The sequence below is a fragment of the Chelonia mydas genome, chromosome 7 (genome assembly GCF_015237465.2).
Source record: "Chelonia mydas isolate rCheMyd1 chromosome 7, rCheMyd1.pri.v2, whole genome shotgun sequence".
NCBI classification, from domain to species: domain Eukaryota; kingdom Metazoa; phylum Chordata; order Testudines; family Cheloniidae; genus Chelonia; species Chelonia mydas.
Genome location: NC_057853.1, coordinates 38,409,553 through 38,433,085, shown reverse-complemented (window position 1 = coordinate 38,433,085; position 23,533 = coordinate 38,409,553). Strand labels below are relative to the sequence as shown.

General features: G+C 41.5%; 1 long non-coding RNA gene across 1 annotated transcript; it reads right to left on the bottom strand.

Annotated features, from left to right (window-relative positions):
• Nucleotides 1-7,639: 7,639 nt before the first annotated feature.
• LOC122466572 lies at nt 7,640-21,595 on the bottom strand. Its single transcript, XR_006292201.1, has 3 exons — nt 21,295-21,595; nt 17,995-18,195; nt 7,640-9,129 (listed from the first exon to the last, which is right to left on the bottom strand). It is a non-coding gene; the product is annotated as an uncharacterized LOC122466572 (long non-coding RNA).
• Nucleotides 21,596-23,533: the final 1,938 nt, after the last annotated feature.

The following is a 23,533-nucleotide window of genomic DNA, read 5'->3' as shown; positions in this document are numbered from 1 at the left end:
TTAGCTACAGAAGGGATTATAATCGACATTCGAAGGACTTTCCCCAGGTGATTATCACCTCATAAGTGACACGGACAGGAATTTATCCAGCAATGATGTGATTTCTGCAGTCTGGCATGGTAGTCAAGCTATTTCTGTATCACGTACAACAGAAATATTGAAAGGCCTTCTCTTCAGAAGCTGCCAGTGAGCAAGTGTGACAATGGAGTGCTCTGCTAGCTCCTCCAGGACAAGTCCAAAATTAGGCTTGGAGCCCTTGGAAAGGCATTTAGCTTCTTTACCCCACACAGCAGCTGGTTTTTCAGTACAGTTCATGTGACCACGAAATACGTCAAAAACAGCATTTTCAACCAAGAGTGAAATAACTCCTCTGCCTTGCTATGGCCGTTAACTCTCCCAGAGCCCTTCTGTAAAGAAACGTCATAATGTGGAGCCCTAGGTGCTGCATTCCAGCACATGCTCTCTGACCAGTCCTTTCCCAGATGTACCCAGCATGCACCGCAGAACTGGATAATACACAGGATCATCTAGGATCTAGGATCATCTAGCAGCTGCTTTAGGTCCCGTCATGAGTATGTTGGAAATCCCTGACCCACGGAGTTGGCAGAACTTCTAAAATAGCTGCACTTCAGCAACCCACTAACCAGCTCTTCCTGATACAAAGCTGAGGACTGTCGTGAGCTGAAGGCACTGATAGCTGGGCTTGGGCCAGGGGACTTCATAATGAGGGGTGTGGTTAAATGCCATGCCAACCAGGTTTTCTCTCCATAAAAGGGTAATGCACATACAGCCTTGCCCTGCCTACCCAAGTGTTTGTGATCATAGTGCCCTCTCCGGAGACTGGTCCAATGAAAGCCCAGTATGAACTTAAAAAATGTTGGTGCATTTAAAGAAATATTGATAAATGTCCTTAAATGTTGAACTTTTCAAGAATGACTTTTTTGATACAAGTCATAGTGCCTGCACTCAGCTAGCAACTTCCTTCCAAGATTCTTAACAGTGGCAACAATTATTAAGCCAGAATGTACACTGTGGAGCAGGTAAATATTATCTGAATTTGAAAGATGGATAAACAGAGGCTCAGTGATGATAGATATGAGGATATTTATCAATATTTATCAGCCACAAAATAAATCACTTTCTATTTATATTAATAACATTGCCTGGACTAAGGGTGTGATTGACAGTTCACTGTAGTCAATAGGGGTTTCCACTGAACGCAAAGACCCTTAGATAACATAATACCTTTCTTTTAAGGATCTCAAAATGCCAAACAACAATTAATTCATTACTTTTCAAATACTTACCATTATCTCCGTTTTCAAGATGAATAAAGTGAGGCACCTCAAAGGTCAATGATTGCCAAAATCAAAGTGAATCAATCAATGCCTGAAGTGAGTGAAGAGTTTTGCTTAATCCCTAGTCTATCCACCAGAGCCCAAATTAGTGAGAATTCCTGCTGAGTCTCCAGATGTAGTACAGCCCCACCACACATACCCACAATGTGGACATATCCTGAAAGCCACAATCTGATTAAAGTCAATGGGATTTTGTATTTTATTGTCGAAGTGTGTCAGTGAGCAGAGAACTCTGACTATACTACGGTTGGACTAACCACCACCGTGGACATTCTGCTCCAATTCCGAACATGCTGAGTTACAACCTTTTATTTATTCCGCATGTGTTACATGGGAATAGTGTAGCTTGAGAAGGACAGAAGAAATGTTTTAAGCACTCACTAACTACTGGTCTGAGACCCCTGTGGAACCACAACTCAATGAAGATATAACTTACACAGGGGTGTTACATTGGCCATTCGAAAAAAGTCACTTACTCTATCGAAGGTCTGCGTGCCAAGTCTCATGTATCAAAATCGGTACCAACCAGCTCTGCCAGAGGGCAAGTCGAGCACTGACTTGAGCTCAGTGCCCCAATAGCTGTGTTTGGGCCAGGTGACGCCATAATGAAAGATGTAGCAGAATTGCCATGACAACTAGGTGCTAACTCCTAAAAAGGAAATATACTGGGTCTTATATATGTGTGCATCTCTGCTTGGTCTGCTTAAGTTTTTTGTGATTATCTTGCCCTCTCTAGCCCAGAAAGATAATAAAAGCCCAAATGTTAAGGAGACCTGAGCGTGATACTTCTTTAGCTCTAGTGACAGAGGCCCTTTTTTTTTTTTTTTTTTGAATTCATGATCCTGAGAGCTTAGCACGGGACGCATAAAATACCTGGCTTTGGTTGTGTCTATCTACATTCAGCCTCAGATTTAGGAATAGTAATTTATAACATCTGGGACACTAGTTAATTCTAGAGGAGTTTAGAAGGGGAGATTGAGAATCAGGCCAGCTGGGTTCCCATTGTAGTTACGCTCCTGGTTGTCTGTGACTTGCCAAAGTTACTTAACGACCCCTGTCCCAGTGATAGAATGGGGATGATACCACCAAAAGCTGGTGTTAGCTCATGTTCATGTGGTTTGCTGGTGTTGTTATGGACAGACTTCTCCCTTAAAACTCTGTTCCCAGTCCCCAAAACGTAAGGACTACCGTTAGGCCATTTATCTGAGCCAGAGTTCGAAGACCTCAAGCCTTTTGCGAACTGCTGAAGCCAGTGTCTTACAGGATAGAGGCCTGTAGGTTCCTTGTGTTACCGCTAAATAAAATAAATGCAAAAGCCAGCTCTATGGGCTACAAGAGGGAGAGTGAATTTCCTTCTTGTGATTGGGGTGAGTTTGAGGGGGTTAGATGAGTTGCTTTTTGTAGGAGTCTGGGTTGTTTTTGTTTTGTTTTTTTGTGGGAGGGGAAGTTGAATTAGTTTTTGCTGTTTTGGTGATGAATTGGATGTGGTTGCTGGGAGAGGCAGTGGCATTGTCTTTTGTTACTCTAGAGTGTAAGGCGGGAAGCTGAAGTGGGTTTAGTTGCTAGAACATGTTGGGTATAGGAGAAAATTGCTTTGGTTTTGGCTCTTGGTGTAAGGGAAGTTTAATCGATTTGGGTTGCTAGGGTGGGGGAGTTGTATTTGGTTTGGTTACTGAGGTACTTTAATGGGTGGAGGAAAGAGTTGAATTTTTATTTTTTCACCAGGCTAAGCTGGGGCAGAACCGGATGAGGGGTGCTGATTTGTTTTTTGGTCACTGGTGATCCTTTTGAGAGGAGGCAGCTGAATTGCTTTTGGACTCTGACATTCATTTGCTCTGGGAGAGATGAATTGCTTGTGGTTGCCAGGGTGCACTGGCGCTGGAGGTGGGGGGAGCTGAATGGATTCAGTTAGCTGAGGTGCATTGACAGGGACATTGATGTATTAATTTAGATGGACTAAATGGGCCAAAAGCCCCAAAAGTGTTAGCATGACATTGTCACTGTCCAATATTAAACAGTTTTAAATCAGATTTGGGGTTTGGTATAGAGACTTTTCTTAGTGTCATGGCAAACGAACCATTCTAAGGGCTAGTCTACACTGGCAACGCTAAAGCGCTGCCGTGACAGTGCTTTAACATGGCTTGTGTGGTCACAGCGCAGGCTGGGAGAGAGGTCTCCCAGCGCTCTATAAAAACCACCTCCACAAGGGGCGTAGCTACCAGCGCCTGGGCTCACATCAGCGCACTAGGATCACCGATTCCCAAAGCTTTATGTGGTATGATGTGGGTCCTGGTGTGTTCCTCTTTTACCTACAAAACAAATAATAGAAAAATCTTCTCACTTCTCTCGGGAGTGCAAACATTCAATTAACAACTAGGTACACAATTATATTTTCAATTATTTTCCAGGTGGCTGGGTTTAGGATGCTCCCTGCAGCAGTATTTGTCTTCTGGCTGACGGAGGGTGGGTGATAAGGCTGTGATTTCTCCCTCAGACCTGGTGAAGTGTAGCAAGTAGCCCAGGACTTGGCCATGAAAAGGACTCTGCAAATAACTTGGGGGAGAATAAAAATGGATTTTGGTTGCAGGGGATGATTTTGTTGGGGGAGGGCATTGCATTGTTTTTGGTCACTGGGATGTGTTGAGGAGGGGGAGAAAATATTGAATTAGTACTGGTCGCTGGGAGTGAGGTTTTTTGTTTGTTTTTGAGGTGGGAGGCAGTTGAATTGTTTTTGGTTGCTGGGAATGAGGTTTTTGGGGTAGGGTGTATATTGACTTGGTTTGTGTTTGCTGGGGTGCATTAAAAGTAAAGGGGGGAGATGAGTGAATTTGGCTTGCTGGGGTGCATTGATGGGCAGATAGACTGATTTGATTACCATGGTGAACTGTGAAAGGGAGTCTAATAGATTTTGGTCACTAGTGATGCACTGGGGCTGGAGGTTGGTTTGATTTTGCTCACAGGGTATCTGAAAGCCCCACTGCAGTGAGAAATCTCTTCATTAATCCAGCTGAGGGACCTGACAGGAAGTTTTTCACAGACTCCCGCTTCTTGTGGCAGTGATTCAGAATGCATACCTCTCCCCATGCCTAACAGTGGACACCAGCCTGCTGGGAAGTTCTTCACTCCACTTCCCAGCACTCAGGGAGGGACATTGGAATGTGATGGGGTTCTGCAGCCAGGGCATGTGTGGGGCTTTGTTTCAATGAAAATTTGAGAGATCCAGACAAACCAAGTAAGACACGTGGGATTCTTGTACAGGACTTGAAGTGTCTGGTCAGCTGCTCTAGAAAGCTGCATGGACCTACCCACCAGGTGGTGCATTCCTGATGATCACGTCCATAAAGTAGCCATTACTGAATTGTGTATTTGTAGACTACATGATGATGATTTACTAGGTTGAAGGAGGAGGGAAAAATTCTTACTATCACTCTCCTAGGAGTTGTTTTTCCTGTTTGGTGTGAAGTGTGGCACTGTGGATTCTTAATAAATATCACATGTTGTTATTGGAAAGGGAGGAGGAGTAGGAAAGAAGAACAGAAAAGCATTCAATTTTAATTTCCAGTATGTTTGTTTTCTATACAGATTTTTCAATATGGGGGAACTGTGCTTCTGTTGCTGATTTGTTTGTAAACTTCAAGGAGAAATTAAGGAAGGCAGCTTGTAAATATCCACATTAGAACTTGGCCAGGAAACCTGAGTTAACACCCTACACTTCTGAAAATGACAAGTGGCTGATTCAGGAACAATGGCAATGCATCCTTATTTGTAAAGAAAGCAGCAAAAGTGATGCTCATTTGGAGAGCATATTGTCCTTGCAGTTTCCTTTATTCAGCTTTCTTGTGAACAGAGCGCTGCTCTAGGAAGCACAGTTGAATTTTTACACCAGTCTTTCTCTGCCCTGCATTGGAGTGAGAACACAGAGCTGAGCCTGTGCTCTGCCTCAGAGAACTGACGCCTGTGTGTTCCCACCCTGAACCCCTCAAGAGGCCATGTGTGGGTATTTGCCTCTTTGGGGGAAATAACTATTTGTCTTAGTTCTCACATGTGCGTTTGTGAGGTATATTGTGAGGTTTAACTAGCTCATGTGTGAGAGGCACTTTGAAGCTGAAACGTGCACGGCCTGAGGTTTATAACTGCTAAGAATTACCAGGGCCTCACACTCTTCGAAGCTTGTGTAGGCCGAGCTCATTGCACATACAGTGGCTCCTTTCATCCCTCCTTTCTCCCACAAGCTCCTTCTGTATCATCCTCCCACCCCCCTCTATTTTAGGGATTCCCTGCATCTCCCCCATCTTCCCGCTGCCACAGGTTCTGCATGCCCCCCGTTCCCGTTCCTCTCATACCAGATTTATAATTGAAGAATGGTTATTGTGCAAAATGATGGCCAGTGACCTCAAGTTGCAGTATCTGTGCGCCTCCTTTGTGCTTTGCTAGTACTAGCACATTATCAAGAGGACGTGCAAGGGAATAATGTGCTTTGCTGAGGGTCCAGCTTCTCCCAGTGTACTGCAGTGCTGCACAGATGTAGTGCAGTGGAAACAATACAGGATGAGAACAGCTTCCAAAACGCATGCATTCTTACAGGTTCTCACCAGCATGTTGAGAAGGAGCATAATGAAGAAGGCAGATTCTCCAGCAGTAGAAAGAAACAGAGAAACCAGAGAAAGAGTTGTTGTTATATTAAATGATGGGCTAAGTGCACAGAAAAAGGAAAGGACTGTGTAATATTCTAGACCTTTCTGTTTGGTGGAACTTTTGCAACTAGGCACCATTTAATATTTCTTCGAAACCCTGATATACAAGGGGCAGCGTGACAAAAACCTATAAACCACCTTGGCTGTTTGACCATTTGCAAGGCTTAGCCAACATCTACCTGTACTTGTAGCTTGGCTACCAGGTGACATCTTTATCAGATAGGACACCCTATGTTGACAATGATGCAGAGTGAGAGTCAACATCAGTTAATACCATGCTGTTGAAGAGGCAGTGTTACCCCAAAAATGGGGTATACTAAATGATAATTAAAAGATTATCCTATAAATCTGTTGCTGCTTTCTTTTAAAAATCAAATCACTGCTGCTGTTCAGCTCCTGGTCAGTCAGCTCTGCTCCACTCTCTTTGCAGTAGCTTTTCTGTGGCTTCTCTTGCTGGCTCTCTGGCTCTCCCTGCATGCCTCTCTCCTTCTCAGCCTCCGGATTCCAAAACCGTTGCTGGCAGTTGGCCTTTTGTGCTACATTGTAGCTCTTTCCTTACATACCTTCCTAGTCTTAGACACAGTTACCTCACTCGCACATGCTCAGTCTTGACCATTACCTTGGAATTCTGAATGACAGTTCTGAGGTTTAAAACAAGTTGTGACCAGTATGAGTGGGTTCTGACCCGTTGCTGCTTAACTGACTGAACTCTCTGTCACCTCTTACTGCATATGCCCAATAATTGCCAATCTTGCACATGCTTACTGTTGTCCTTACCTCAGAACTGTGATTCTGCTGAGCCTCCCACCCCACCACACTTGGCTTTTTGCCAGGGCACCTTCCCCCTCCCCAAAGTCCTATGTTTTTACTGAGCACGTTCAGGGTCTACAGCATCCATCTCAGGGTGTAGTGATTTTTACTTATTCAGAATGGAAATCAGAAATACACAGTAGAGACTGGAGAATTTTCTCTGGTAATATTCCCCTTCTTGAGGGTGTGATAATATCTATTATTTGACCCTCACTTTTACTAGTGAGTTCAATGGGTGTTTGCCCTTCTCCAACATTGGCTCAAGGCTGCTATTTAGGATCAAGCATGAATTTCTTCTTGTTGGCACAATACATCACTACCCCTGATTCTACCTCACTAGAACACGACCATCTTTGGCTTTATTTTAAAGGTCCTGAGCCTCCTTATATAGTGTACTGGAATAAGCATTAGGAGTACCATACGCAAGATGTAAATTTTTCCTTTAAAATTTACTTTTATTGATGGGGTGGTAGTCAGCAATCACAACTGTGTGTGTATACCAGCTATGATTTCTATAATAGGTGTCTTCAGTTTGGCCAAAACTGAGACAATTGCCACAAGCTTTTAACAATTACGTTACATAAAACACTTATAAATGGTAACTTAACATTTATGTTATTTATTTATTTTTATTTATTAAATCTTAAACTTAAACTATTATATAAACAAATTTATACAATAATTACAACTATTTAAGATTGCTTACATTGCTTTCTTTTAAACTTTCACACAAAAACAGTTACATGCATTTGTTTACAGTTTTTAAATGATTCTTGACGGGTTTGCCTTCAATTTCCAACTTTTCCTGAACCGACTTTAGAACTTTTAACAGACTGTTTTCAATTTCTAATCCTCTCTGGACAAACTGTAATTTAAATAACACTTTTCTGGTCCAACATATTAGTATTACAGATATTACACAAACAATATGTTCCAGTTATCTATACAATAGGGTGCAGCAGTCTATTTAAAATTCCTGTGGCAGTAGATGACCATCCCAAAAATACCTCTCACCAATTGTGTTTTGTATCTTTTTACTTGTTCCACAATTTGTTTAATTTCATCAGTTGAGTGATGTACAGTGATCATAGTTTTACATGCATTTTCCTGAGCCTTTTGCAAGTATCTTTGCAAATCAGAATGGTTTAGCAAAATGGTTTAACTAAACTGATATTCATACTCAGTAGCTCTGGGTTGACACTTTTATACATTTGGTCCTTAACTTCCTTATATTAAACTTCAGGTAATGTAAAGTTAAAATCACATCCAATCACTGAAACTTTATTACTTAAACATTGATTTTCATAAGGATTATGGCTTATATTAAACAAATAATTAACATTAAACTGTTCTGCATCAACTTCTAATACATACACTTGTATTTCCTATATACACAACCACAGATCCAGTGTCTGGAAATGGATTTAGTTGATGTGGCATTTTCCTTTTTTCTGGATTTAAACAGATATCATAAGATTGTATAACATTATTAAAAATATATCCAATTCCATGTTCTTCCATACAAGTTTTAAATTCTTCTGTTTTCCATACGGTGGTTTCATTTATGGCCCATAACTTGTCTTCCCTTGGTTGCATTACACTATTATTGACATTTAATCCTAATTCCATAATAGGGGACAGCCATTCTATTTGAGCATAAAACATTTCATTTTGCTGCACATTATATGTAAAATTGACCATTTTCCACCAAGAATATAAATTTTGCTCAGATTTTTCCATATGGGTATAAGAGTAGTAGTGGTTGGATTAATTGTGACTAGGAGACTAGTGGAGCAGGCAACTATCCCAGAACCATATCTTAACATACACTGCCATTGTCCTGACTGAACTACTTTTTCCTGTATTATTCCTTTTTCCTTTTCTATAAACCAGTTACGTCCTGTTTGGCCTGGTGAAGGGAAATCTTGGGGACATAAAACACTCCAAATGGTAGGAGCAGCAAAAGAGAGAGAACATCTGTGGGTGTTTCCTGTAACTGTGTCTGGATTCTCTACAGGTCCCATTGTGACCTCAATAATCCAGTTCTTTATATTTAGACTATCAGGCTGAGGGATTGCAAAAAGACAGTTAATGTCAGTATTAGTAAGAGCAGTAAAATTAGGTTTACTCCATTGTATTGTCGCTCTCAGTACTCCAGTCTCCGAACTCACACCACCATACCAACATCCAGCAAGCACTGATGCCAAGCAGAGAGAGGATAAATAGGGGTTCACCTTCTATCATCTGGATTGCATTTTTTATTATGTCTATAAAACAAACAGAAAACGTCTCTTCTCACATTTTAGCAGGACTATAAACATTTTAACAACAGCAATTTACTAGCTAAAACAAAACAAAAAAGTCCATCATTTTGTTCCCTATTATAATTTATATGGAATTTTGATAAAAACAACAAGGTTTATATTCTTAACCTCTTATAAAACTTATAAGTGTTATACACACATTCACACAACTTTTTGATTCATTCTTTATTAGATTTACTATCATTGAAGGTTCCTTATCATATTTACTCTGAAAACTTTTACATTTACCTATATTTATTGATTTTTAACCTCTTTCCCCCCTATACATAGATATAAACTATATGTCCTTACTAAAGTTTCCATGGTATAAGTTATTGGAAGCACATTATTTGATCTGTTAAAACCCCTGGAAACTTCCTAACTTCAGCTAGAAGTTAATCTATATAATTACTGGGAGATTTATAATGGTGGTGATGGCACTCTACCATCCTCTATTTATTTGCCTGTTTTTGAATTCATTATTATTTTCATTATAGAATTATAGAATCATAGGACATCAGGGTTGGAAGGGACCTCAGGAGGTCATCTAGTTCAACCCCTTGCTCAAAGCAGGACCAATCCCCAATTTTTGCCCCATATCCCTAAATGGCCCCCTCAAGGATTGAACTCACAACCCTTTATTTAGGTAATTTTCTACATTTCTTTATCTTTATCTAGTTAAGAAAACAAAACCATTTTTCCCCAAAACAGTTACAACTTTTATTTATAAACAACTTTTACTCAACTGCCACTACATAGGGAAAATTAAACAAATAATAAACTTTGACAAAAACTCTTATATCAAAATTATTCAGCAACAAGAAAAAAAAATTTTTAGAAGATAAAAATATAAAGCTTTAGGAAGTGACCTCAGAACGTAGAGACAACAATTTAGGATAATTTATCATTAATAGCTAACTAAGTAGTAAAAAAAATAAAATAAAAAGAAATTTCTCTAATAAACTGTTTAACCAATCACTCCCCATAATTTTTTGTTCTGTAAATCCATCTTGGCATTTAAGGTCTGTAAAATGTCTATGCCCATGACCCCAAATCTTTTTGATCCATGATTCCAACCCTCCCATACAAGATTGCTGTTCCAACTTGTAGCTCAGTTGTTTTGATAATCAGGATCACCTCAAATGCTCCACTGAAGCCTGTTGCATGCATATAGCCGGTGATAGGCCAAAATAAAAGCCATTTAGATTTCAGTGCATTGATTATTGTATTACTGGCTCCTGTATCTGTTAGCAGTTTTGTAACCACAAGTCCATCCTCGACTGTTACATTTACCAAGGGTCTTCCATAACCATCCATCTTAATATCTGCAATTGGCCGGGAGTACAGTCCATAATAGGTTGGTTCAGTGATTCATCTCCACATTCTTAATTTTTTAAAATTCTTTTTCAATTGATCCTACAAATATAGCTAGTATTACTTATTACAAAGTCTTAGGGTTGGGGACTGAGCACGTTAGACTCTTCAGTAAGAGAGACTTTTGATTCAAGTCTTTCTTTTTTTTTTTTTAGATGTGTGCTCTATGCTTTGGGGCAGCAAATACATTTTGGGGCACGTGTGTCTTACCCAGGGAGTGGGTGTGACAAGCGTGCTGTCATTGATGGGAATGGCCTTCCAGGAAGAAGGATATTTTTTAATACAGAAAGCCAGGCATATGCCTGTCTCTTAACATCTCTCCTTCAGAAGGAGAAGAAAGAGGGGAAGATTTGTTAGAAGTTTTTATTTTATTTTATTTTATTTTATTTTATTATGGGGAAGGAGGGGGAACAGGACAGGTGGTTTTGATTAAGTATTTTTCTTTTTATTTTTATTTCTTTTTCTTTTTATTTCATTACCTTTATTTAGTGTTTAGAGAAGACTATCACATGTCTTGTCCCGGCGGCAGAAGAGAGATACTGACAGCGGTTAAACCACAAAATTCTATAACTGCTGCTCACCGCCCAAGATGGGTGTGCGTGTACCACCCAAATAAATACTGCTACTAAAATTTTCTGATTACAATGCAGGGACACAGCTCTATCTACTATATTAATTATTATTATTTTTATTATTATTATTATTAGGATAGACATGTAGAAACCCTGGTCTATTTGGAACAATTTTCAATTTTTGCATGATAAAATAGAATTTTAAAATCTACAGTATTATCTAAATTTTTAAGCATGTAAATGAAGTATAAATCAGACAAGCATAACAAAAGGCAATGGCTATTTAGAGTACTCTTACAGTTAATACTACGGGAATTTAGAACTTTATTTTTAATCCTAACTTATTTATATGTTTATATATAAACTAAAACACATTTGTGCCTGAGTATGTTACTTTACAATATTATTTGCATCAATTTTTCCAGTAGAGACATCATTCAATGTCCCAAGTAAAGCTAAGCAAATTTCAGTTAGGCAAACATTTTGGAGGATACACTATTCTTCTTTTAAAAACACCCTAAAGCAGATCATAAGCTAACAAATTCAGAGTTTCCTCTCTACTCCTTTTGGTGCTTCTTGTACATATATTAAAAAAAACAAAACTAAGTTACCTATTACCCTAAGTTTTCCCTAATAATAATAAAATTACTTCTTATACTACCTTAAATCTACCTTCTAGTTACCTTATTATACACACTAGCCTGAATTATCAAAAGAAGAGAACTTATCTTATTTTCCAGAGCACATTATTCACAGTATCTATTGAGCAAGGCAGTTGACTTATTATAGCTTGTGTGCCCCTGGCCTGCTCCCTCCCACCGCCCGCCTCCCCACTGCTGGGATCCCTCCCCTCGCCCACAGCCTGTGTGCCCCCAGCCTGCTCCCTCGCACCATCTGCCTCCCCTACTGCTGGGATCTCTCCCCAGCCCCATTCATCTTTCCTCAATTTTGGTATAATTTTTGGATGCAATTCCAAAGATGGAGGTTCTTTAGATATTGAATACTTCTCAGAAGGGAATCCAAACACTGAGGTTTTCAGAGGGGGAAATTCAGGTAATACAGGTTCAAGGGAAGAGGGTTTTAGCAGCAAGGAACCAGGGAGAAGAGACTGAGGTAGTGAGGATTCACAAGAAGAAAATTCAGATAATGTAGTTAGAAGGGGAGAACAGATCACAATTAAGATATAGTTCCAATGAAGGAAGTGATTCAAGGAATGAGGGTTCTAAGAGAGTAAATGTCCGCTCCTGATTCTGTTCCTGAGTCTCCTGCATCTCTTTCCCTGACATTTTCCTCCTTCACTGCCTTTTCTCTTTCTTACCTATATTTAGAATTTAAAAGAATACACTTATTCTTTTATATAGCACTACTTAGTATACTAAGCATATAATTTAAAAAAAAAAAACAATTCCCTATTTCTATGCTATATTACACATCTAACCCAACTAAGGTTCTCCCCCAGAATTCCCTTTCAGAACTTTAGCTGAGAAGAACAAATCTTCTTTTCCCCTGTCAAATGTTAACTGATATACAGTGGGATTAGCTTTACTTGCAATTGTGACAGATCCTGCCCACACCGGGTTGAGGACATGGGCTTTTTCTTTGTATATTTATACATCACCATGTCCCCTATTTCCATTCACTGTTTTTAGTAAGCAATTTATACAATGGAACAGCCCCGTCCCTTTTTTTGCATATTTTTCAATAAAATCTCTAAGAGAAAAGTTAGTCATACCCAAAAGGATCTCACGTTAGAAACATCTGTGGGAGCTAGTAACCTCTATTTATCCAGTGATCTCCCCTCTTGTCCCAGTGTAACTCCTGAAGCTGACACATTTACACTTTTTCTGGACTGACCTTAAATCCAGTTTCTTTTATTTTCTGCAATATTTTCATATTTTTCTCTCTAGTTTTAATATTGATAAGAATATCCTTTACATATCTTAACAGAGACTGTACAGCATTACTTCCTAACTTCTGCTTCCCTAGGATGATTATAAAATCACCTCAAAGCAGATTATAAATTAGCAAATTTAGAAACTTAACAGAATAGAACTGTATTTCAATACTGCAATTATTAAGATAGTCTAAAAACCCACAGTACTTGTGGACTAAAAACACTCTAGCTAAATATTCAATAACCATTTTTACATAATTCCTATTATTTCATAAATACATTTGTAATTGGTCCCTTTTAAACTACATATATAATAAAAAATAATAATTTGTTTTAAGGCTTGATTTCTCCTGCTCTAAAGTGGCATGCTTTTATGCTGACACTGCAGCTATTAGGGGTGTTTAGTTTTCTTATGCTATCTCCTTACAGCAGTGGTCCCCAAACTTTTCAGGATCGTCCACCTCTTACCCCTGGCAACTCCCAGGGGAGGGTCGCAGACAGGGGTAAGGGGGCCGAAACTGTGGCTGCATCTGGGTGCGGGTCTGGGGCCAGGAGCCAGGATTGGGAATGGAGCCGCAGCCAGGGGCCAAGGCTGGAGGGTGGGATCGGGGATGGGTGCGGAGTCACACCTGGGCTGCGGTTGGGAGCCAACGCTGAGGGAGAGGCCGGGCATGGGCCCGGGATTGTGGCTGTGGGCGGGTCAAAGCTGAGTGGCATTCCCTGACCGCCCCCTATGGGGGGCTGGCCTGGGCCCTGCTGTGCCCCCCAGACGTTCCACCATGCCCTCCTAGGGGGGCATGACCCACAGTTTGGGGACCTCTTCCTTAAAAGGTGAAGAAGCTGTAAATTCAGCTTCCTCAGTCAGCTAGCTCTCAGAGCAACTCAGCAACCTCATATTGCAATAGCCTCTTCCAAGCTAAACTCCACAATAGGGCCAAGGTTTTCTGCTGTCTATTTTGGTAGGGGACAAAATTTTCTTTTTATCCCTCTTTCCTTCATTCTACCTTGCTGGTCCCCTTTTGCCTGAGAACCGTTGTCAGAGAAGGTTTCTATTCATACCTTCTCAAGTTTTTCTCTTGAGGATGGCCGCCCTTTCCTCTGTATTTTATATACAGTTTTATTCATAGTGGCATCTTAATCATTAAACTTTTTTTACTGTTTTCATTGCCAAACCTAATTCTAAATTTTGACCTAACTCTGAACATCCAGATGCTGATTCCCAGTTATACTTGGCTTTGGTTTTCCCTTTACCCACAGTTTCCTTTCAGGAGAGCACGCCATGGAATCCCCTCCTGGAAAGAAAGATTTCACCACTTCTTTTTCTGGGCTATTAATATTATATAATATATTATTATATATATAATATATATATATAATATATTATTATATTATATATAATTTTCTGGGATATTAATATTATCTCCATAGGGAAACTATGAAAATTTTGGTCTAGTGTTTCCTTCTCGCATAAAAACAGCTTCTAATGTCCACTGGGGTTTGTGTAGCCCATTGCTGGGGGCATAATGGTAGCAGCGCAGCCTCACAGTCTTTTCAATAATGAGTCTGATACTGATAGTGTACAGTGCTTGGAGAATATTAGAATATGACTAGGGTCCTACATAGAGCCACTGCTGCATAATGGGTTTATTCACGCCACCCTATGAATCCCCTTCAGATGGGAGCTTGTGTTCTAACCTGTGTTGATGGGACATCGTGCAGACATGCAGTTCAGTGCCTAAGTCCCAGTTATGCTCTGATGAGCACATGAAGCAATACAATCAGGAGACATCAGTTTTTTTCAGCTAAATCATACCATCCGTGTTTTGCTTTTTGAAATAGATAACACATCCTTGCTGAACTATCACATATTTGGTGAATGAATCTCATGGGAGGAACTCTTCAAACATCAGAAAACTAAGTACAAATAATAATTCATGGGTTGGGCAGTGACCAATAAAAAAAATACAGGAATTGCTAGAACCGTAAACTTTTTTTTCTTTTAACTCTCTGACCTTCTGAGATAAAGGAAGCCAACTGCAGCTGGAGGCAGAATCCTTCCCTGCATGCTCCCAAAACTCTGCCTCTTAAATTACCACTTGCCAGAAGTGGGGAGAGCTCCATACTTGTCATATGACGATAACTGACAGAAACTATTTCTTCCAATGTTGTGGGGCTGACTCCTGAAAGTGGCAGATAGGACAGGAATGGCAAAACGTATTTGTTTTCAGGTAGATGGCAACTCTCTATTCCATGCTTTAACCTGAGCCTTTATAGACCCCACCCCACACAAAAAGAAAGGAACACCCTATGTACTTCAAAGTAGATCTTGTGTACTTGCTGAATGGAAGAGGGTTTGCTCTAAATAAAGAAAGTCTCTTTTTTCTAGATAGAATGGTTAGACTGAGGCCTCCTGGGGGAGTGAAATCTGATCTGGTCAACAGCCCGATGCTGGATTCCACATCCTAAAAGGACAGAAATAGAAAACTAAATTATCAGCCAAAGTTGAAAAAGCCCATTCCATAACCTGTATAGACCTGGAATCTGACCTGCCCATCACAGCTATAGGAATCCACTCTCCTTCCCTCAGAGTGCTAATAAATTCCATCATGTTTTAGAGGAGAAAATGCAAAGCCTCTCTGCCCAAGGAGGGCAGAAGGAACGAGTAGAAGATTGCAGTAGCAGCAGTAAACTCCAGAAATAAGGAGTTCTGTATAAACATTGCGTACATATTAATAAGTCAGCACTAGCAGGCTCACTCACAATGGACAAGTCTCATTAAATGGAATTGTTGGATCTGGCCATAGGTTGGATAATGCCCTGAGTGAGTCAAAGTTTGGTGCTTCCTTAGAATGGCTGTAGGCTCTAGTTCTGAATTTTCATTTTCAGCCCTGTACAAATCGGCAAATAGAAAACCCGTTTCTGAGGTACCCTCAAGGAAGAATGGCTCAGACTCTGAATACTTACTGCAGGGGAAGATGATGGTCAATTATGATTCAGGAAAGTCCCAGTCTAGAGAGAATGTGGAGCTTTCTTACAATGCCTGGAATGAGAGAACTGTCCTGCATTTTCAGGAAGCTGGCAGCACAATTCCTAACATGCATTTGAGCCCTTACAGACCCTCTCCCTCACACAAGATAGACTTAAGAAGAATTTGAATACTCACAGAAGAAGTGGGGGAAGGGATTGGAATTACATGGCCAGCCCAAGCTTCATGTGGCCAACGACTGAATGTGAGCATTGAGCTCTGTGCTAATGTACAATATGCCATACTTGTCCCTGTTAATGCACAGCTAAATTCACCTCTGCCAGTACAATCTGTTTAAATCCCCTTTCCTTGGCTCCAACTTTTAATAGAATCCACAGTTCAAAGCCTTTCAGTCTTCATTGTAGTAGTAGAAACAAGTAAATCATTGCGAGAAGGGGAACAACCAAAGGTGCTTTACCCAAACAAGTGAGTCTATTACTCCCTGGGACAACAGAGATAACACAATCTATCCCCACAAGTAGCTGAAAATAAATATCTTACTCCAAACCCCAAAAATGTTAGTGGCAGGTGCTAGGCCATAGGATTCAGGCTGATAAGGACCAGGGCAACTCTGATTTACAGCTATAGGAACAGTAGTAAATTCCTCTGCTGTAGCAGTGCCTGAGTCTTTGAATTACTGAATTATTGAATAACAAAAAATGTTAAGACTTTCACCTCCACTGAAGTGCAGTAATATGGGAGAATATGACAATCACTAAGTAGGTGGTAGCAGGGTAAAGTCAGGAGTGAGGGAAAGGTGTATTTGTATTGTAAGAGAATGTAATCATGAGAAGGAATGGTTGGTCAGAATGTGCCCAACGTGGGACAGAATTTGGTTCTTCCTTACAACGACTGCAGAGAATCTCTTGTCTTGTGTTTATCTTTTTAAGAAAGGTGGTAACCATATTGCATGTCTGCACCCAAAGCCCTATACAGACATGTCCACACACCCTCCCTAATACACACACACACACACACACAGAAAGAAGTGAAGAAATCCCAATGCTCACTCAGCAGCAGAGGATCTGCTCTGTTCAAGAAAAGCATCACAATGCATGAAGAGCTGAGCCTCAGAGTACAGGGGCAGGCAAAGGAGAGTCATTGATTAAATAGGCCCATGAAGGAGCACTCATCCTAAAATAAAAAGAATGGAAAGGAAATATGCCTCCCCATATGCCATAATCTACATTAATAACACCCCATAATTCTACTTCCCAGTAACATGAATGTTAATCCAGCTTATTATCTAATAAAATCTCTATTGTTTCGTCAGCAGAAATTTCAGACTGATTTTGGGAACTGGGCTCCTGCATACCCCGAAATTCTCATTTCAACTAAATGGGCAAAAGCATGGACCACCAGTGAGCCCCATGGTTGCCTAGTCCCTATATGGTTCCTTCTATGTGGTTTGTTTCATCAACCATTCTTGCTGGTCTTGGTCACTACATAAGGAAAAAATAAACTCCATTTTATCAGGGATGGAGTGTTACACTACTCAGAGGCAAAGGATTTTAGGGAACAATCTCTTTACAAGTGATTATTGGGATCTTTGGAGGAGCTCTCAGTTGCCCCTTCCCCAAACTGGACCTTTACAAATACATTGTCCTCCCAGTAGAGAAGTTCCTCACCCTCTGCCTACTCTACAGTCCAAGGGAAATACAGAGAGGAAAGTTGTGATATCACTAGAGATGTGACTGCTGCATTTTCTGTTCCTAATTCCCTTATTTTCTTTTGCTTGAGAGGGCCGCATAATATAGAAAAATGGGTCCCAAGCTCCAGACGTGGGCATTCCTTTGATCCAGACTTAGCAGGAGTTTAGGCAGGACACAGACCTCTCGCTAGGGAAGAGGTGTGTGGGGTTTTTGTGTGTGTGTGGTATTGTGTTTTTTTTTAAACACACACACACACACACAGGACTGCATCCACATTTTCAGAAAAATGGGGGCCCTGTTCCATACACATACCTGAAATCCTTCAGTCCCTGAAGTACTGTACCCTAGAGGAATGAATGTGCCAATTGCCAGAATTATCTGCTGAATGAGGATTGATGTGCCTTCATGAGAGGTGAAGAGGCTTCATTTGGGATAATGAAGTATGTGAGGGGCCAAAAAGTAGCTGCAAAATGGCTGCAGATACATGGTCTGACCCTCAATGGAGCCCTCATCCTAAATGAAATGGAAACAACAAAATGTTAGGAATGGGCAGGGCACTGGGAGGAGTCATTGTCTATCGATTTAGGGTGGGAATACACAATATGTTTATTATTTTGTTCCTGTGTGTAAAATGACAGGAAAATATCCCAGTAAGTTCATGAGGATATTTTACTAGTAACCAAAGCAACTAATAGACCATGGGTTTAAGGAAGACAGTGAGGAGTAGTGGAGTAAAAGCATTGCTGACTCCAGAATACACACTGTGGAGTAGGTAAATATCTCCATTTTAAAGATAGATAAACAGAGGCTCAGTGATGATAGATATTAGGATATTTATCAATATTTGTCAGCCATGAAATAAATCATCACTTTCTATTTATATTAATAATATTGTCTGCACTAAGGGTGTGATTGAAAGTCCACTGTAGTCAGCAGGGGTCTCCATCGAATGTAATTGGTTTTGAATTAGGCCCTTAGATAACATAACATCGTGCTTTCAAGGATCTCAAAATGCCAAACAATAATTCATAACTTTTAAAATACTTACCATTATCTCCATTTTCAAGATGAATAAAGTGAGGCACCTCAAAGGTCAATGATTGCCAAAATCAAAGTGAATCAATCAATGCCTGAAGTGAGTGAGGAGTTTTGCTTAATCCCTAGTCTATCCACCAGAGCCCAAATTAGTGAGAATTCCTGCTGAGTCTCCAGATGTAGTACAGCCCCACCACACATACCCACAATGGGGACATTTCCTGAAAGCCACAATCTGATTAAAGTCAATGGGATTTTGTATTTTACTGTCAAAGTGTTTCAGTGAGCAGAGAACTCTGACTATACTACGGTTGGACTAACCACCACCGTGGACATTCTGCTCCAATTCTGAACATGCTGAGTTGCAACCTTTTATTTATTCCTCATGTGTTACATGGGAATAGTGTAGCTTGAGAAGGACAGAAGAAATGTTTTAAGCACTCACTAACTACTGGTCTGAGACCCCTGTGGAACCACAACTTACTTACAAAGTTGTGTTACGTTGGCCATCTGAGAAAATTCAGTTACTTCTATCAAAGGCCTGTATGCCAAGTCTCGCAACAACCACCACAGGTATTATCAAAATCGCTGCAGTATTGCACAGTGCCAACCAGCTCTCCCAGAGACTAAGGTGAGGACTGACTTTAGCTCAGTGCCGCAATAGCAGCGCATGGGCTGTTATGTATGTGTACATCTCTTCCCTGGCCTATCCAAGTGTTTATGATCATAATGCCCTCTCTAGAGATTAGTCCAGTCAGAGCCCCATACAAACATGAAAATGTTGATGCATTTAAAGAAATATTGATAAATATTTTTATAAATATTGAACTTTTCAAGAATAACTTTTTTTATAATAGTCATAGTGCCTGCACTCAGCAAGCAACTTGTTTTCAAGGTTCTTAAAAGTGGCAACAATTATTAAGCCAGAAAATATGCTGTGGAGTAGTAAGTATTAGCTCCATTTTAATGATGGACAAGCAGAGGCACAATGAGGATAAATATTGATAAATATCCTATTATCTAGGATGAAATATGAAATAAATAACTTTCCTTGTATATGAATGATACTGTCTGCACTTAAGGTGTGATGAAAAGTCAATTGTAGTCAATAGGGGTCTAACAATTAAATTTATTTGGTTTTGGATTAGGCCCATAGATAACATAACACCATGCTTCCAAAGCTCTCAAAATGCAAAAAAATAATTAAGTTATACAACAACTTTTCAAATCGTTACCTCTCCCCCAATTTAAAGATGAATAAATTGAGGCAATCATGGATGTAAAAGATTCAGAGCAGGCAGGAAGAAACAATGAAGGTATTGGAACTGTAAACTATCAAAAAAGCTTTAATTTTAACATCCCTTGTTCCCTTAAACTGGAGAGAGATTTCTTAGACAGAAACCCCCCTATCTGACAGTCTATTGGATGGTATTACAGATAAGTGTTCTTTTGGGGGAAAAGTGAAGAAGTTATCTGAGATAGGCTGGTGCTATCATTGTTGCTGTTGTTAAACTCCAATCCTGTTTCCTAAAAACAAAAAACAAGAGAAAGACTAAAAGGGAAAGAAAAGAACAGCAAAGGGAGAAAATGCAGTTTCTGCCTCTGCTGTTGAATCGGACTTACAACCTAACTCAGTGCTGGAAAAATACAAACACAGCACATGGTCTTATCAGCCATTCTGAGACCGGGGAAACATGTTCCATCATCAGGGCATTGCTTTTAGCTGCCTCCTTCTGGTCACAGGCTGAAAGCAGTGTTGCAAAATAAGCAGTATTAACTGGTGAAGAAAAAGGACACATGGGGTGGGGTTGGAGGATAAGACAGTCTCATATCCCAGATGGTGTTCAGGTTTTAACTAGAGCTGGTGGAGGTGACAGTGTCATCTGGGTCCCTCTCTCTGACCTGGTCTGTTTAGGAGATCTCTCAGGATTAGGATGAAGAAGGTCTGGGGTCCCAGGAGATTGTGGCGGTGACAACCGTGATGGTGAAGCTCTTTCCTTCCCCCTTCTCTTGTCCTTCAATCAGGCAGCGTTCCCTTTTGTTTCACCTCCACATTTTCACCCCAAAGAACCCAGAAAGTGGGTGAGTGATGGAAGAGCCCATCCCCTCATTATATGTTCACCAATTAGGCCTAATTTTGGTCCTTTAATTTGTCCTCCCACCCTTCTCGTTTACCAGGCATGGTTTTAACAGAGTCCTTGAATTATGTCAGCAGACCCTTTTGTTTTAACTAATCCAGTGATTTCTCTCTCCCTTTTGCACATTTCCCCATGAACAGTTATTGTTATAGGTTATTGTGACATTTTATGAACAATCAATCACTCTTTGCACTTGAATTCACAAATCTGATAAATGGACCTACAAATTTATCCTAACAGTGAATTGAATTGGTCACCATGATGCATTTTTGGGGGGAGCTGAATACGTTTTGGTCACTGGGGTGCGCTGGAGAGGGAGGTTGGACTGGTTTTAGGTACCCAGGGTAGGCTGTGGGGGATTGTATTGATTTAGGTCACCACCATGTTGGAAAGTCCCTCTACAGCAACAAATCAATTCATTCATCCAGGAGGTTTTTACCTGTTCTCATGATAGCGAGCTGGGAGATTCTTAACACACATTTCTTCCCAGGTGGTTGTGGTGCATTGGGCTGGAGGAGAGTCTGTGGGGTAACCAGAGTTTGAAGCAGCCATGGGATTTGAGCAGATCAAGGGGTCATGAAGATACTAGCAGCACAGCTGATTCTAGGAGCAGCCTATGCTGTTTTCATGGAAATCATTTTTGGAGTGGCAACCTCTCCACCTCCCCCCCACCCACCCACCCACCCAAAAAAAACCAATAATCCAGCAACAAAGGCTGAGTGAAACAGCAATTCAGTGCTCCCTGGTAGTTAGTGCCCAGGACAACCACCCTAACTGGTTCAGTGTACTGAACTGCCAGATCTACTTCTGAGCTAGTATAAACTTGCAAAGGGAGTTGTGGAGCTGAATTGCAGAGGGGCCTGCCAGCTGGCTCAGGGATCTGAGGGAGGAGCCTGAGGCCTGCTCTGAAACTCCTGCTCTAGTATAGTCATGCCAACTTCCCCCATGATTTTGTTTGTTTGGGGGGAGTGACAGGATTTTAGATGGGGCTGCATCCCAATCTGTGATGACACAAGAAGCTCCACCCCTCTGGGGAAATCCCCATCTGGCTGGCTGCCTGCCTGCCAGGGAAGAGCAACCAGTCAGAGCTGCTGTAGGAAGAGCTCCCTCCCCTTTTCCCTCCTCTGCAGCCTGAAGCCATTTTAGCAGGCAGGGAATGAGGCAGCAGAAAGAGTCCAGCAGTTCAGGGTAGCTCTGATCCCTCCTCCCTCTTTGCTCCTATGAGCAACGGGACAGCTCCTCCACTCCCCTGCACCATGGCCTGGGAATGGGTAGAGATGGTGAAAGGGGACCCCACTGCAGCCCTGCCAAGCCTGGGTGGGCAGGTGAAAGAACTCCAGGGGGAGCAGAGGTCAGCTGAACTTATGGGGGACACATAGAAATGCTGGGCGTCCCAACTGATGTGGGGACAGGATTGATTTGGAAGTTGGGGGGCCAGAAATAATTGGCAGTGGATGGGCAGATGTTGGGGTGAGAGCTCCTGCACCAGGGGCCATTTGCCTATAAATATGGGGTGATCCTGGTTCCTTTTCCTACCTCACTCAGTCTCTGAGGGCCCTGCAAATCTCTTCCAAACAAAGCATCTGACAGGCTGTACTAGGCCTAGAGGCCTCCTGCTGGAGGCCTTGTGGTTCTACCACACCCTGCCCCAGAAAAGGGCAAGAGATTCCTCCAAGCTGCCTTGAATGGCTGCATGGGACACAGCCAGTCAGAAAGAGGCTGCAGGGAAGCAGCCCCCTATAAAAGGAGGTGCAGGGCTCTAAGTTCAGTCTGCATGTAGGGACCAGGGGAGCAAGGAAGGTGTTCCTGGCTGGTTGTTGGGACTCGAAGAAGATAAGGGCCATGGGGAAGTGGTCCAGGGAATCTTAGTTAGAGATGTGGCACATGGGTGCTATGTATAGCGTCCTTGGATTGGGACCCAGAGTAGTGGGTGGGCTTGGTTCCCTTCTAAACAGTCACTGCGGAAGTGGTGAAACCTTGAGCAAGGAAGTTTAAACTGGCCCAGAGAAGTGCTATATCTGGAACTGGGTTGCCCCTGAAAGGGGGCCAAACTGAGACTGACTCAACAGGAGAACTGGGGTCCATGAACAGAGTTCAAGAGGAGTGGCTCAACTGGAGAGCTGGGGTCACTGAGGACTCAAGGGAAGGCAAAGGGATGCACTAGCACCCTAGGGAGGAAGCCCTGGGGCTCTAGTCCATTCCAGAGCAGGAACCTTTGTCAGGTAACCAGAACCCAACTGAGGGTACCATGATGGAACCTGTTGGACTGTTAAGGGACTGAGCGTGAGGAGGGCTGCAGGATATTACTGAGGACAACAGGATTGTCCTGGCTGGACCATATAACCAAGAAGGGGTTTGGTTTGTTTCACATATAGACTGTGTGTGACTTGGCCAGAGGGCTGAGTCACCAAAGACCCACCTGATGAATGCAGCGGCCAACAGGGGGCACTGTGAGCAGAGAAACTGAGGAAAAAAACTTCAGGCATGTATAACACCAACAGACCCCGGTCGTCGGAAGGCAGGATCGAACGGGGGAATCTCTGGACCTTAGTGCATGAGCCTCTACAGCATGAGCTAAAAGCCACCTGGTGATTAGCTAAGGCCATACAGCAGATTCATTTTCTCTCTAAGTGGTCTCAGTGCCACTAGATGGGACAGAACACCACACCCAAAAGGTG